The sequence below is a fragment of the Vombatus ursinus genome, unplaced genomic scaffold (assembly GCF_900497805.2).
Source record: "Vombatus ursinus unplaced genomic scaffold, bare-nosed wombat genome assembly UNPS02014814.1, whole genome shotgun sequence".
In the NCBI taxonomy this organism is placed as follows: domain Eukaryota; kingdom Metazoa; phylum Chordata; class Mammalia; order Diprotodontia; family Vombatidae; genus Vombatus; species Vombatus ursinus.
The window spans coordinates 8,601,598-8,617,171 of NW_020954592.1; positions in this window are offsets into that span (position 1 = coordinate 8,601,598).

Consider the following 15,574-nt stretch of genomic DNA (forward strand, 5'->3'; position numbering starts at 1 on the left):
TGTGTGTGTGTGTGTGTGTGTGTGTGTGTGTGTGTGTGTGTGTGTGTGAGAGAGAGAGAGAGATATGGACCTCTTTTTTAGTCTAGTGAAGACTATGGACCCCTTCTCAGAATGTTTTCTAAATGTATAATATAAAATTCATAGGATTACAAAGTAACAAATTATATTGAAATAATTACCAATATATATATTTTTTTAAATTGTCAGACCCCAGGCTGAGAATCCTTGGCCTATATCTTAGACTTGACTTCTGTCCATGCTTCATTAGGATCATAGATTTAGAGCTGAAAGGGTTGGTGAGGATGACCTAATCCAACCCCTTCATTTTGGAGGTGATGTCCCTGAGACTTAGATAAGAGAAGCAACTTGTCCAAGGCCACATGGGAAGTAAGTGGAAGACTTGAGATTTAAACCTAGGTCCTCTGATTCCAAATTTGGCACTTTCTCCTACATTATTCAATCTCTCTAGTGGTCCTTTCCGTTCTCTTCCCTGTCCCTCAAAAGTCAGATTAGTCGGTATTGAAGGTACCAAGAACAGTGGCTAAAACATCCAGAAGCCAGATGCTCACACTCATAAGACCAGCAGAAGTGATACAACAGCATCTCTTATCTACTAGGCTTGTGAGAACTGGGGAGTTCTATTACCTAATTGGATCTCTCTAATGGGATTCTTCTCCTGGCATCGGGAAGCAGCAGCCTCGAGGCCACATGTGGTGCACTTTAGGACCTATAGGGCCGCATGTAGCCTCGAGGCCACTGTTTCCCCACCCCTGGCTTAGGCTGTTTATTGCATCTGCTCTCTCATACAACAATGGTTCTGGCATACAGGTAGCCTCTTAACTAGGGCTACCAATTAAGAGTACATCTGCTAGGCATTCAGGGTACAAGGGAAGTCATTGCACCCTGTAGTGACCTTTGGGGCTGATAGTGTATAGCATAGTGGATAGAGTGCTGGGAGTGGAGGAAGTTCAAACCTACCCTCAAACACTTCCTAGCTGTAACCCTGGGCAAGTCACTTAAACGTCTAGTTGCTTGAGTTTCCTCATGTGTAAAGTCAGGATAATAATAACCTATCCCTTAGGGTTGTTGTGAGAATCAAATGAGATAATAATTGTAAAGTGCTTAGTACTGTACATAGTAAGTGCTACACAAGGGTTAGCTATTATTATTATTTGTTATTATTACTTCATCAGTGTGTATGGGGGATGGGAAGAGGAGGGAATGTAGCAGGGTATGGAAGATTTAGGAAAACAATAATGTATAACATCCCATGCGGCTCTTAGCTCAAAGACATCTGTATATAAGAATGAGGTGATTTTTCATGAGTGTGTGTGTGTGTGTGTGGTTTTTTTTTTTCCTGGTGAGAGAGTACAAGTGATTTTTCTTATGCTTTGAACTCACCATTTTTTTTTGTGCTTAGAATGAAAAGACTGAAATACATCTACTTCTTGTTCTTTGTATCTATTGTATCTTTTATTTCACACTGTTGTCCCTTTCGACTGTGACTGTGTTACCCACATATCAAGCTCAATCACAGTTCATAGAAACATACTGAGGACTTACAAAAAAAAAATCCCTAGTGATATACTGAACTGGAAGCTGATCCTTACTTGAAATTGTTCAAAGACTAAATTGCAGGGAGCTCCAAAAAGTCTCTTAGCCCAGAAAGGTTCTATCATCTGGCAAAAATTTCATTCATCCTCTCTCCATTTCCCAGTGTCCTAGTGCCAACTTATCTGATGGAGTAAAGATCCTAGAATAAAAAATTACCTTTGGCTGGGATTTTGCTTTATTTTTTTACCTTGCAAGTAATTTTTGGAGAAAAGATCATAGATTCATAAACTCTTACATTTTGTACCTTTTAATGTACTGACTATATTACAATATATATATATATATATATTTAATCAATTCACAAGCATTATTAAGACTTTACTATGTACCAGACATGGAGGATAGAAATATAAAGAATGAAACAATCTCTGCCATAAAGGAGCTTATATTCTACAGGGGGAGATAACATATAAACATGTACAAATAATAAGTATATAGTTATACTCAAGACTTCTCACCTCCAGTACATTGTAAATTCCTTGAGGGAAGGAAAATGTCTTATTTTTCTTTGTAGATTCCTCAGCCCCTATGATAGTGCCTTATGCATAGTGGGCACTTGGTGAATATTTGTTGAACTGAATTGACTTTACAGGTCATCTAGTCCACCTTCCCTATCAGTACAGAAAGCCTTTCTACAGTGGCCCTAACCCATTAGGATGGAGTTTCTGTTTGAGTACTTCCAGCAATAGGTATTGTCTGTCCTTCTTTTGCAAGAGGAGCAATGACATCTTGGGGTGATATCTTGATATGAATCCGATTTAAGTGAGGCAGAATTGCACAAAGTCTTCAGCCTTATCCACTCTTCCAGAGTTATGGAAGTCTAAGACAAAAGTCAGGATATACTGGATGACCTTGACATCTTAAATATCTGAGTAAGCTCTAAGTGCCCCGAGGTACCTGCTTCAGCCGCCTTCATGACCCTTGCAACAAATTATTCTCGACCACCCGTTCCACCATTGAAGTCTTGACATGCTTGGGGTAAACATTCCCCTAATTTGACTGGTTTGAGGCCTGTCAGTTGCCTACAATGTTTAGCCCATCTGCTGACACAGTTTTACCAGGATATGACAGTTTCTTAGAGCCACAGGTGAGCGTTGGATGAAAAGTGGACACCAAAGGTGGATGCCCAGTCCTGAAAAGGGCTCAGCAAGCCCTGGTGCCAGAGGTGCTGGTCTTCCCTGAACACCTCATACACCCCAACAATACGTAACATACCTTACAAAGTAGTCTGTTCCACTAGCTGGTCAATTTTAATTGCTGGAATATCTATTCCCCATATTAAGGAAAAAAATCTCCTTCCTATAACCTTTAGGCACTGAGTCTGGTTCTGTCAATGAAACAACACAAAATAAGTAAAATTTCCCTTTCAAATGATAGCTTTTCAAATATTTTGGTTGCTGTTGTATCTTCCCCAAGTAGTCTTCTCCCTAACCTGAACATGCCTAGTCCTTCAACTGTTCCTTTTATTACATGGCTTATTGACACCTTCATCATAAATTTATTTAAATCAGCTAAGTATTCTTTCACTATCCTACCTTTGATCTCAGGTTTCAATTCTCTCTTAGGTATCTTTTTTCCTACCTTTTCCAACTGGAATATCATTCAACTTATTGGAAAAAAGATGGGACTACTAAATTGTAGCTGAACAGTTTTGCCTTCTCTTTATCCTCTTTAATATTATATCTACCCTTTCCTTATTTGCCTTTTTGCTCTATGGTCCTTGACAATATTTATTGAAGTCTTCAGATCATATTTTATGACAGTCTTTTAGACATTATCCTGACAGGGTCATGACATTCTTTTTCATTCCACCTTGGTACTATGCCTCACCTTTCCATCCTTACATGTTTTTTTAGAAATCTGAAAATCATCAGAAAATGACTTCTGCAGTTATATTTGTTTCTTGAGCTATTTCCACTTTTACTTTCTCAATGGGATTATTTATAATTCTGTAGTTAGCAGTGGGCAGGTAAGCAGAGCAGTGGATAGAGCACTGGGCCTAGAGTCAGGAAGATGTGTTCAAATCCAACCTTAGACACTTACTAGCTATGTGACCCTGGGAAAGTCACTTAATCCTGTTTGCCTCAGTTTCCTCATCTGTAAAATGAACTAGAGAAGGAAATGCAAACCACTCCAGTATCTTTGCCAAGAAAACCCCAAATGGGGTCACAAAGAGTCAGGCATGACTGAAACAAATGAACAAGTCAGAATTACATTTTTAAAAATTGTCTTTACTTTCTTTGAATTGCATTGCTTTTTAGAGCTATTCATAGGCCTCTTCTCTTTTCTCTGACTTTTTTGAGATCTGTTTTCTAGAGGTTGAGTTTATGTCTGATCAGGCATAGCAGTCTTTTCCTCTAATATTATGAAATCTAAAATGATGTTATCAACTCCTCCCAAGGTTCCCATCACTTCTTTATCACCAACCAGTTTTTTTCCTTATCAGAATTAAATCCGTAATAAGAAGCTTCATCTCACTGTTTCCTCTCCCTTTTGATCAATGAAATTGTCAGTAAATTCAGTCTTGGACTCATAAAGTCTTCTACATACTTTGAAAAGAGATCCAGGGAACAAAAGTCCCCTATTACTATTGCACTTCCCCCTTGTGACAGTTTCCTAATATGTATTACAAAGCATTTTCAGTATCTTTAATGTAGTCGCACAGTCTCTGTGTTGTATATTTCCATAACAATTTTACTTTTCTTTCTTTTCTTTTTCATACTTAACATTTTTACTATATTTATGCCCTCAGGTTCACGGCTTTCCATGTAGGTCTTTACCTTCTTAACCTACAATAATACTTCTCTATCACTTTTATCCAATAAGATTCTTTTGAAGATGTAATTATGTTCTGTGTTCCAAGTCTTTCTTAGTGAAAATTGTAATATTATTTTATGTACTTGTGTTTCAATATGTAGTTCACTTTACAATCTATATTCTGTTCATTGGTATATTTGAGACCATACGATTTTTGTAACTCTTTCCTACTGTTTCCCTTCAGTAGAATATAAGTTCCTTGAGGTCAAGGCCTGTTTCATTTTTTGGTCTTTGTGTCCGAGGTATCTAGTAAAATACCCTCCACACAGTAGGTTCTTGCAGGTTTTTGGAATTTAATTGAATTTCTTCCTAAGAATTACTGGTCCTCCTATCTTCCTCTATGATTTAACCTCCTATGTTAAATCTGTTGTCTTTCATGTTTTCTGGTTTCCTCTTCATCTTTAAATTTGGTTTAAAAGCCTTCTACTCATTCAAATGAGTCTCCTACCAAATGTCTTCTTTCTAGTCCCTCTTAGAGCTACCCATCCCTCTCCAGGGGCCCAGTGTTCAGGTACTTCAAGTCATGGTCCATTATTCTTTTTTTGGATTTTTTCTAAAATTTTCTATAATTTTTATGGATAACTTGTTTTTATATCACTTTCATTTATAACTGTATCACTCCCCACTCCTTTACCCAGTGAACCAACCACTCGTAAATAAAAATAAAATTGAAGTAAAAGTGGGAAAAACTTAATTCAGCAAAACTAACCAACATATCAACTGAGTTTAACTGTGTGGGCAATGTTCCACACTTACGGTCTCTTACCTCAGCAAAGAAGCAAGAGAGATTCATTTTCTTATTTCAAAAGGCAGAAACAATTCACCATTTTACCAACAGTATATTAATGTTTCTGTTTTTCTATAACACCAATAATTCTTTGCCAGTCTTCTAGTTAGATAAAACTTTGGAGGAGTTTTGATTTTAATTTTCATTATTATTAGTAATCTGAGGATAATCTTTTGTAGAGTTGCTTATAGTTTACAATTATTTTAAAAATTGTTTATTTATCCTTTGGGAAATGGTTTTTGGCCTTATATATTTACATTTGTTTCCATGTATCTTGCTTATTGGAGATATCTGATGTAAAAACTTTTCAGGGATATCTGACGAAAAAACTCTTCCCTATACACAGTAACAGCAACATTGTATAATGATCAACTGTGATAGACTTAGCTCTTCTCAGCACTACAATGATCCAAGACAATTTCAAAAGACTCATGATGGAAATTGCTATCCACATCCTGAGAAAGAACTATGGAGTCTGAATGCAGATCGAAGTATACTATTTTCACTTTTTTTTTCTTCATGGTTTTTCCTTTTTGTTCTGTTTCTTCTTTCACAACATGCCCAATGAAGAAATATGTTTAACATGATTGTACATGTATAACCTATATCCAATCGCTTGCCATTTTGGAGAGGGGAAAGGAAGGAAAAAAGTTTGGAATTTGAAATCCTATAAAAATAAATGTTGAAAACTATTTTTACATGTAATTGGAAAAAACAAAATTCTATTAACGAAAAAAAAGATTTCCATAAGTGAATTTCCCTTCCTATTCTAGTTGCATTGATTTTGTATGGGTAATAACTTTTCAATTCCATGTAATCAAATTACCTATTCTATTTTTTGTAATCACCTCTATCCCTTGTTTAGTTGAGAACTCTCCTTCAAACCATAGCTATGAAAATTACCAATGCTGATTCTCTTCTAATTTTTTCTTTTAATGATGCGACTAAGAATGATTATTAAAGGGGAAACTTCATGAGAGTTCCATGAAGAGGGAAAAAGACTTCTAGTAACTTGGAGGCATAAGTTTATCTTTTTACTACATGTATTCTCTAAGTTTGAACTCACACTTCCCAAGAGATTGGGGGATATTTCTGTAACAACTGTCTTTGCTATATCTGCTTAATAAATACCTTTTCTAAAAGCTAATTTACTCTGGCTGATATTCAATGGGAAGCACCCCTATCAGTAGGGGCTCCTGAGTGATAGTTTTTGAAATCTTAGCCCCTGCTGATTATTGTCAGAACCTTTAGAAGTAGTGGTTAGCCTCCATCTGCAGATCTGTACTACCAGGGTGAGTGGGAATTAAGGAAGTAGTTCTGGAAATGGTATTATACTATGAAGATACCTTTAAGTTTTTTTTTTCCTGTTGCTATCTCCTGAATATTTAGAACTGTTTTAAATAATAGTAGAAGGGGAATAGTGGTTCTTGCTTGCTCCTATATTTGTTGAGAAAACATCTAATATTTCCTCATTATAAATAATGCCAGACATTGTGCTAAATGCTGTGGATCTAAAGAAAAGCAGAAAGGCAGAAACAGTCTCTGTCCCCAAGGAGCTCATAATATAATGGGGGAAGAAGGGATGTGGAAGACAACATGTGAGCAACTATGTCCAAACAAGATATATACAGGATTAATTAGAGGTAATATTGAGGAAAAACACTAACATTAAGAAGGATCAGGAAAGACTTCTTCCGAAAGATAAGATTTTTGATGACACGAAGAAAATCAGGAGATGGAGATGAGAAGGGAGAGAATTCCAGCCATGGTGGACAGCCAGATGAAAATTAATAGTTAGGAGATAGTGTGTTTTGTGCAAGGAAGCCAGAGTTACTGGGTATTAGAGTACATGGAGAGGAGTAAGGTATAAGAAGATTGGAAAGGTAGTAAGGGGTCAGGTTATGAAAAGTTTTAAAATCTAAACAAACCAGGCAGGGTGGTGCATACCTGTAATTCCAGCTACCAGGAAGGTTGAAGCTGTCAGATCTTTTTAGTTTGGGAGTTCTGAGCTGCAGTGGACTATGCCAATCATTTGGCATAATCTACAGTATGTTAGGCAATAATATGGTGAGCCTTTGGTTGCCCAGGAGGGGTGAACTTGTCCAGATCAGACACAAAGCATGTCAAAACTCCTGTGTTGATTGATAGTGGGATCAAGATTCATAATTAAAATAGCTCCTGTACCTCCAGCATGTAGTTCTTTCTCTGAATGTGGGCAGCATTTTCCAACATGAGTCTTTTGGAGTTGTCTTAGATTCCTGCATTGCTGTGAAGAGCCAGGTCTATCAAAGTCAGTCATCCTATAATGTGGCTGTTACTGTATACAATGTTCTCCTGGTTCTGCTCATTTCACTCTTCATCAGTTCATGTAAGTCTTTCCAGGTTTTTTGAACTGTTCATCATTTCTTATAGCACAATAAATTCCATCACATTCATATACCACAGCTTGTTCAGCCATTCCCCAATTGATGGGCATCCCCTCAATTTCCAATTCTTTGCCACCACAAATAGAGTTGCTGTAAATATTTTTGTACATGTGGGTCCTTGTCCCATTTTTATGATCTCTTTGAGATACAGACCTAGAACTGGTATTGCTGGGTCAAAGGGTATACACAATTTTATGGCCCTTTGGGCATAGTTCCAAATTGCTTTCCAAAATGGTTGAATCATTTCACAACTCTACAAACAATGTACTACTGTTCCATTTTCCCACATCTTCTCCAACATTTATCATTGTCCTGTTTTGTCATGTTAGCAAATCTGATGGGTGTGATGTGGTACCTCAGAGTTGTTTTGATTTATATTTCTCTAATCAATAGTGATTTAGAACATTTTTTCATATGACTATTGATAGCTTTAGTTTCTTCCTCTGAGAACTTCCTGTAGGATAACTTTGATAGCCAAGAAGAAGACAGATTGGAGTAGAGGGAAAATTGAGGCAGGGTGGCCAACTAGAAGACTGGAGCAACACTCCAGTCTGAGATGATGCTGGTGGTGGTGATATCAGAGGAGAGAAGTGATCATATACTAGACATGTAGCAAGGGTAGAATCAACAGAATTTGGCAATAAACTGGATAAGAGGGACGAGAGAGAATGAAGAATAAAGGGTGATACCTAAGGACAGGTAACTGGGAGGATGGTGGTACCCTCAAAAGCAACAGGGAATTTAGGAAGATGGGATGGTCTAGGGAATGATAGATAATGAGTTGATCTTGGATATATTGAATTTAAGATGTCCAACAGGTGATTGGAGATAAAATATTGGAGGTCAGGAGAGAGGTTAAGGCTTATTAGCAGATCTGAGAATCATCTGAATAAACATAATTGAATCCATGGGAGTGAGTGAGGTCACCATCATTTAGAATGACAAATGATTATGATTAGATAGAGAAATTTCAGAAATCATGACCACGAAAGTAAGATATATGGGTGATGCCAAGATAAAAAAATATGATCATCTCTGTATGTAGCTAAAGGGGTAGAAGAGTAAGCAGGAGTTGGAGAAGAGAGAAAAGCTATAAGTCAGGTACTAAACTCAGTGAGGAAAAAAAAGAGTGTCCTTGAGGTGGGTAGATAACAGTTGATAAATATGGACTGAATGAACCTCAAAGGGAGGAGAGGTTACTGGGTGATGGTGGTAGAGGTTCAGAAGTGGCAATGGAAGGAGGGCTATTTTGACTTCCTCACCATGACACGTTGTGTTGGGGCAGTATAAGTGGAAATGCAACAAGTTCTACAAAGGGTTGCAAGGGATGCCATGTCATCAGAAGGGAGCCAGCTCTACTGTATTTGAGTCAACAATCACCTGTTAAGTGCTTATTCTGTGCCAGGCACTGTGCTAACTACTGAGAATACAAATATAGAAAGAAAAAAAGAAGACAGTCGCTGCCCTCAGGGAGCTTATATTCATAAGGAGGAAGTTAACACTTAAAAGGAGGCTGAAAGCAGGGAGTGAGGGGGATGAAAGTACTTGCAAAAGGAGAATGGAAGAGAAGTCTCAGTGTGTATCCCAGTGAGAAATGAAGACATGGCTGACCTGGGCACCCTCCTTAACTGGGGGTTCTGGGAGGAGCCATCCAATTAAAGGGAGGAGACAAAGGGGTGAGGATACTTCCAAGTTATCAATTCCAGGGATGGAATGAAGTTTCTAGAGCATAGCAGAAGTGTCTAGGAATGAAACCTGGAGAGAGATGAAGAGTTTGAGGCACTGTGGATAAGTATCCTCTCAAAAAACATAGTTCAGGAGCTTGTATCATCATGTGTACTTTTTGCAATCCAGATAATGTATTTATTTAAGAGATATGTAATATCTCTTATAGCAAAAATAGTAGCTCACATTTATACAGTATTTTAAGTACTTTGTGTACATTATTACCTCACTGAATCCTTATAACAACCTTGTGAGTTGGTGTTATAATTGTAATTTCTTTTTCTCTTATAATTTCCACTTTGGAGATAAGGAAACTGAGATTCAGAGTAATTAAGGAATTTGCTTCGCATCACATGGCTGAAGTTGGAATAGTGTCTGGGTAAGTGAAGCAGAATTAGAACTCACATTTTTCTGACTCCAAATCTAGTGCCCTTTCACTTTTCCAAAATGACTCTAGTATTGCCAAGAAAACCCCAAATGGGTCACCAAAAGTTGGACATGACAGAAATCAACTGAACACAAACACCAACACCTTAAATGAGAAAATATCCCCTATGCCCAATAAGGTATTCATCACCATGGGTTACTCTACCAATAGGAAAGAAGGGTACACACAAAGAGCATATAGGACATGAAGAATCACATGCCAAGAACCTACGTAGTTAGTGCACATATATTAAGAGAAAATATGAGGCCTGGAAAACATACCTCTAATGCTAGCGTCCTTTGGTAATGTCATTGTGCTGCTTTCTTCTTGTTGTTATTCAGTCTTTTTTTTCTGCCACGTTCAACTCTTTGTGACCCCATTTGGTGTTTTCTTGGCAAAGATACAGGAGTGATTTGTCATTTACTTTTCCAGCTCAATTTACAGATGAAGAAACTGAGGCAAACTGGGTTAAGTGACCCTATCCACTATCTATTGCACTGAGCACCTAGCTGTCTCTATAAAGTCAATACAATGGAGAATACATAAGACTTAGAAGCTAGGCTGCTAGGGTGGTACAACAGATAGAGTGACAGCCCTGGCATCAAAAAGATTCATCTTCCCAAGTTCAAATCTGGCCTCAGACACTTACTAGCTGTGTGACCCTGGGCAAGTCACTTAACCCATGTTTGCCTCAGTTCCTGATTTGTAAAATGAGTTGGAGAAGGAAATGACAAACCATTCTAGTATTTTTGCCAAGAAAACTCCAGGAGTCAAACACGACTGAGCAACATTTGACTCCACAGGGTATCTATGGTAGACTAATGTCATTGAGTTTGCTTTCTTATCTTCTGGTAGGTTGTAGTTCTTTAGAGACATATGCTGCTCTCTGTTATCATTATCGAGATAAAAGAAAGCCTCTCCTTTTGAGTCAGACAACTTGACACCACTCTAGTATATGAGCTGACAGAAGTCAGCAGAATTCCCCAGGCTGAAATTGTCTTTTTGATATTTGTCTGCCTAAGGCTTAAGGTCCTTGGTCTCAGATAACTAACTTACAGTTTTTAGAAAATTTCTTGTAACTTCTGTTAACATTTTGAATATGAGCCTATGTTCTCAAAACTCACTTGAGGGATTCTTCCTCCTTCTTCTTCCCCCTAAACCCCAATAGAAACTGAATAAACAGCTAAGGAAATACCACTCACCTCACAAGGTTCTTCCTGATCGACATGCACATGAAGTTGGGACAAGAGCAAAAGGTACAGGAATCAGGAGGTGTCCACATTCTTGCCTCTTAACAAAAGCATAATCCTTTCTGTATAAAATTTAGAGTAGGATATACCTTATCAATCTCCTTGCAAGAGAATCACAGATTCAGAACTGAGACAAAACTTAGAGAAAAATGCTTCTCTTATTTTCAGATGAATAGGTAATAATAATTAACTTAGAATAGAGGATAAATATAGAATATTAGAATTGGAAGTAACCTCTGAGATCACCTAGTCTAATAACTATCATGTTAGAGGTGAGAAAGCTGAAAAGTAGAGATATTACGTGACTTACTCATCATCACATAGGTAGCAAATAATACAGCTAGAATTTGAACTTAGGTCTTCTGACTAGAAATCCAATTCTTTTTCCACTACATATACTTATCTGCATTTCTGGGCCACAAATAAAAATATAGTAAGCTTTGGTTTGTCACTACAGGGTTAACCTACAAAATGTGTCTTTAAAAAAAGCCACAACTGGTGAGGTACTGAATAACCAAAATCTATAATGTTAATACTATTTTTAAACTTTGGTTCCCAGTTACATTTTCTTTGATTAAAAAAATAAAGTGACTGAGTTTGAAATGGATCAATAATCCTTTAAAAAATTACATTGAAATAGTTTCTTCTCACCAAACAGGTCATTATTTTTCAGAGGCAGTTCTTTGATATGTAAAAATGAATAATTGCTACTTTAGATTAATAATTACATGCAAAGTTTGCTTTTGTCACAGTATTAGTGAAGCAGTTAAAAAAACACTGAATTAATGTTCACCATGAACATCCAGCCTGCCAGTTTCTGCACTTGAAAAGATGAATTTTAAGACAAAGTTATTAAGCAAAAGATAAATAAATAAATAAATAAAGTTTGAGTATTAAATTTTCTGATCAAGCTGTAATCATATACATTCATTATAAAATATGAATGTTCCAGAAATATATAAAAGGAAATGCTTTTCTCTAGGTCAGCTAAACCCTGTCTTTCCATCTGCTTCACAATTTGGATGGAGGATGGTAATTGCAGATTAATGGTAATTGACAGTCCTACAAAGTCAGACATTCTCTTTATCAGAAACAGCCAGGTGGCACAATGGATAGAAGGCTGGACCTGGAGTCAGAAAGACCTGACTTCAAAACTGGCCTCATACACTTCCTAGCTGTGTGACCCTTGTCAAGTCACTTAATCTCTGTTTGCCTCGATTTCCTCATCTGTAAAATGTTGATAATAATAGCACCTACTTGCCAGAGTTGTTGGGAGGATAAAATGAGATAATAATTATAAAGTGCTTAGTAAACCTTAAAGCACTATACAAATGCTAGTTATTATTATTAATGATACTATTGTTGTCATTATTAATGATAATATTATAATTTGTTGTTCAATTGTTTCAATTATGTCCAACTCTTTGTGACTCGATTTGGGGTTTTCTTGGCAAGAATACTGGAGTGGTTTGCCATTTCCTTCTCCAGCTCATTTTGCAGATGAAGAAACTGATTAAGTGACTTGCCCAGAGTCACATATGATCCTAGGAAGGGTCTGAGGCCAAGTTTGAACCCAGGAAGATGAGTTTTCCTGACTCTAGGCCTAGTACTCATCCACTGTGCCACCTAGCTACCCCAAATTATAGTTATCACTAATATTAATAATTGTAATCTTTAGGATATGTGAATGGTTGCTACCTGTCCTAAAGATCGCAATTGTTATTAATATAGTTATCAATAGTATTAATTAGCATTACCATTATAGTTATCATTAGTATCAATAACAATTGTGATCTTTAGGACAAGTAGCAGCCATTCTCTCTCTCTTTTTTTTCACACCTGTTCTGCCAGCCTTGACTGAACTTAGGGCCATAGGTCTACTCCAAGGGACAAGAGAGGATTTGGTGTGTTTTTCCCACAGTGGGCTTTTCTATCCTGTGGAGCTACATGGAGTATTCTCTCATCTCCTCCTAGAACTAAGGGACCCAGGCTTTTAAAAATCTTTGTATCTTCTCCATACTTTATACATACATAGGACATGTATATAGATAGAGATATTTGTTGAAATGACAAGAAAGTAAGAGAGTATCATGGTGATAGTAGTTTGTTGTTGTTTCTAAGCCAGCTGTTCTGGCCAAACAAAACAAAATAAAACAAAAAACTCCTCCATCCACAGCAACGTTTAAAAAGGGAGCTCCTTCCTTTCAACTCTTTTCCTCAAGGTAAGAAAAGACATGTTGATGCAATTGCGACTTAATCGGACCATCCTAATGTAAGCTTCCTGAGAGTAGGCATTGTTTCATATTCACATCCTGAGCACCCAGCCTGGCACACAGTAGGAGCATAATAAAAATGTGTTATTTGATTGATTTTTCAGACTTTGGTTTTAGCTTCTTCAGGTGTTGTGTTTTGTTATTGTGTTTTGTTTTCTTTTGTTTTCCTGCCAAGGAAGGATATGTGGGCAAACTGGGCAAAGTTTTCCAAGCTTTCACTCCTTGTTTCTAAAATGTCCTCCTTTCATGTCTTGTTAAGACATATTCCATTTCTTCCTGATTTTGTTCTTGATTTCTAAGACTCCTTCCAGCTCCAAATTCTATTTTAATAATAGCTGACATTTAAAGGGCACTTAAAGGTTTGAAAACCACTCATATGAGCCTCACGACAGCCTGTCGGGTGGCACTTATCACTCCCATTTTATAGATGAGGAAACTAAAGCTGGAGAGGTTATGTGACTTGTCCGTGGTCCTAGAGCTTATTTTTGTCAAAGGTGGGATTCAAACTCAGGTCTCTCCTGACTCCAAATCCCTCATTCCTTTCTCTTCACCAGTTGCCCCTGTATTAGTTGTTGAGTTGTTGACTCACAAAAAGAATGAAATTGATTTTCCAAATGGAATTTTAAATACAGTCCTTCACATGTATGGAGAGCTTTTCCTTTTTCAAACAGGGGTTCTTTTGCATAATGTACCCCCTCTGGTAGCCTCATGAGACTATAGAGCCCTTTTCTCAGAATAATACTTTTTTTAAAATTTGTAATTGAATGAATGCTAAATTTCACTTAGAGATTAACAAAAATAAAGATGAATTTTTCCCCATCCAAGTTCACAGATACTCCGAATTTACCTACAGACCCAGGTTAAGAATTTTTGAAATAGCTAGCCAATGCCATACCCAGGAAGCGGTGACTGGGACTTTGCCAGAAGGTGCCCCAAATTGGGGGGCAGGGAAAAGCATCTCTCTCATCTTCCTGTTATCTTATGGTTCCTAAATAACCTGTAGACCCCAGGCTAGGATCTTTTATTTTCCCCTAAAAGATCTAGCTATATGACAGTGAACTAACATCCTCTCAATAATTGAGGATAGTATAAATAAGCTTATAAAAATAATGGAAATAATAAATAAACTTATAAAAATGGAAAAGATGAGCTCATCTTCTCAGGCTGCTAAATCCACTTCTGTGTTAAAGACAGACCTGCTGCATAACACGCCATGTTCCTCTTGCTCACTTTGTCCTTGGCTGCATCTACACAACAGTTGTCTCCTTCTTTCCTTGCTCCTTACTCATAATCACTAACTGTTCTCAATCTGTCCTCTGGTTTTCTCTTTCTTTTTCTTCTCCCTCTATCTGCTCACTAATTTTTTTAGTTGTTATTTCTCTGTCGTCCCCCAATTTTTTTCCAGCCTGAGACTGACTGTACTTATGCACATGTCAGATTTTTCCTTCTTAATGTCATTCTTCAGGGTGACAAGTCTCAGTTGCCCATTCATATTGACTGAGGTTGTTTTCCATTTCATTTCTATTTATAGCATCCTTTGACTGAAATAGTTTCAAAGAATTAAGCTTTGTGATATAGTGGAGCAAACACTGAATTTGGAGTCAGGGGAATCCAAGTTCAAGTCATTGCCTCAGGCTCCTCATTTATAAAATAACGATTTTGGACTAGATAGCCCATAAGACGCCTTCCAGCATTCATATTAATGCAGCCAGATTGGATGATCACACTGAAATATTCATTGAGTTTAATCCTCATTTATATATACATAGCCACATATGGGGCAGCTAGGTGGCACAGTGATAAGAGTGCCAGACCTGGAGTCAGGAAGACTCCTCTCCAGCCTCAGATACTTAGTAGCTTTGTGACCCAAGTCACTTAACCCTGTTTGCTTCAGTTTCCCGTAAAATGGGCTGGAGAAGGAAATGGCAAACCACTCCAGTATCCCTGCCAAGAAAACCCCAAATGGGGTCACCAAGAGTTAGACACAACTGAAAAATGACTGAGTAACAACCACCCACATAATGAATGGAACTATCAATATAATGATAATAGATAACAAATCTTTCAATGATGCGAGTACCTAGATCATATTCTCACCACTATTTAAGAAGGAAGGAGTTGGATTTTTGTGTAACAATAACTTTAATCGCCCCTCCTACAGAGACCATGGCTATTGTTCATGTATCTTTAATAGGGAATAAAATCTTATGTTTTAAATCACTTGGAAAGTGTTGTGTTGACAAGAGAGACTATAT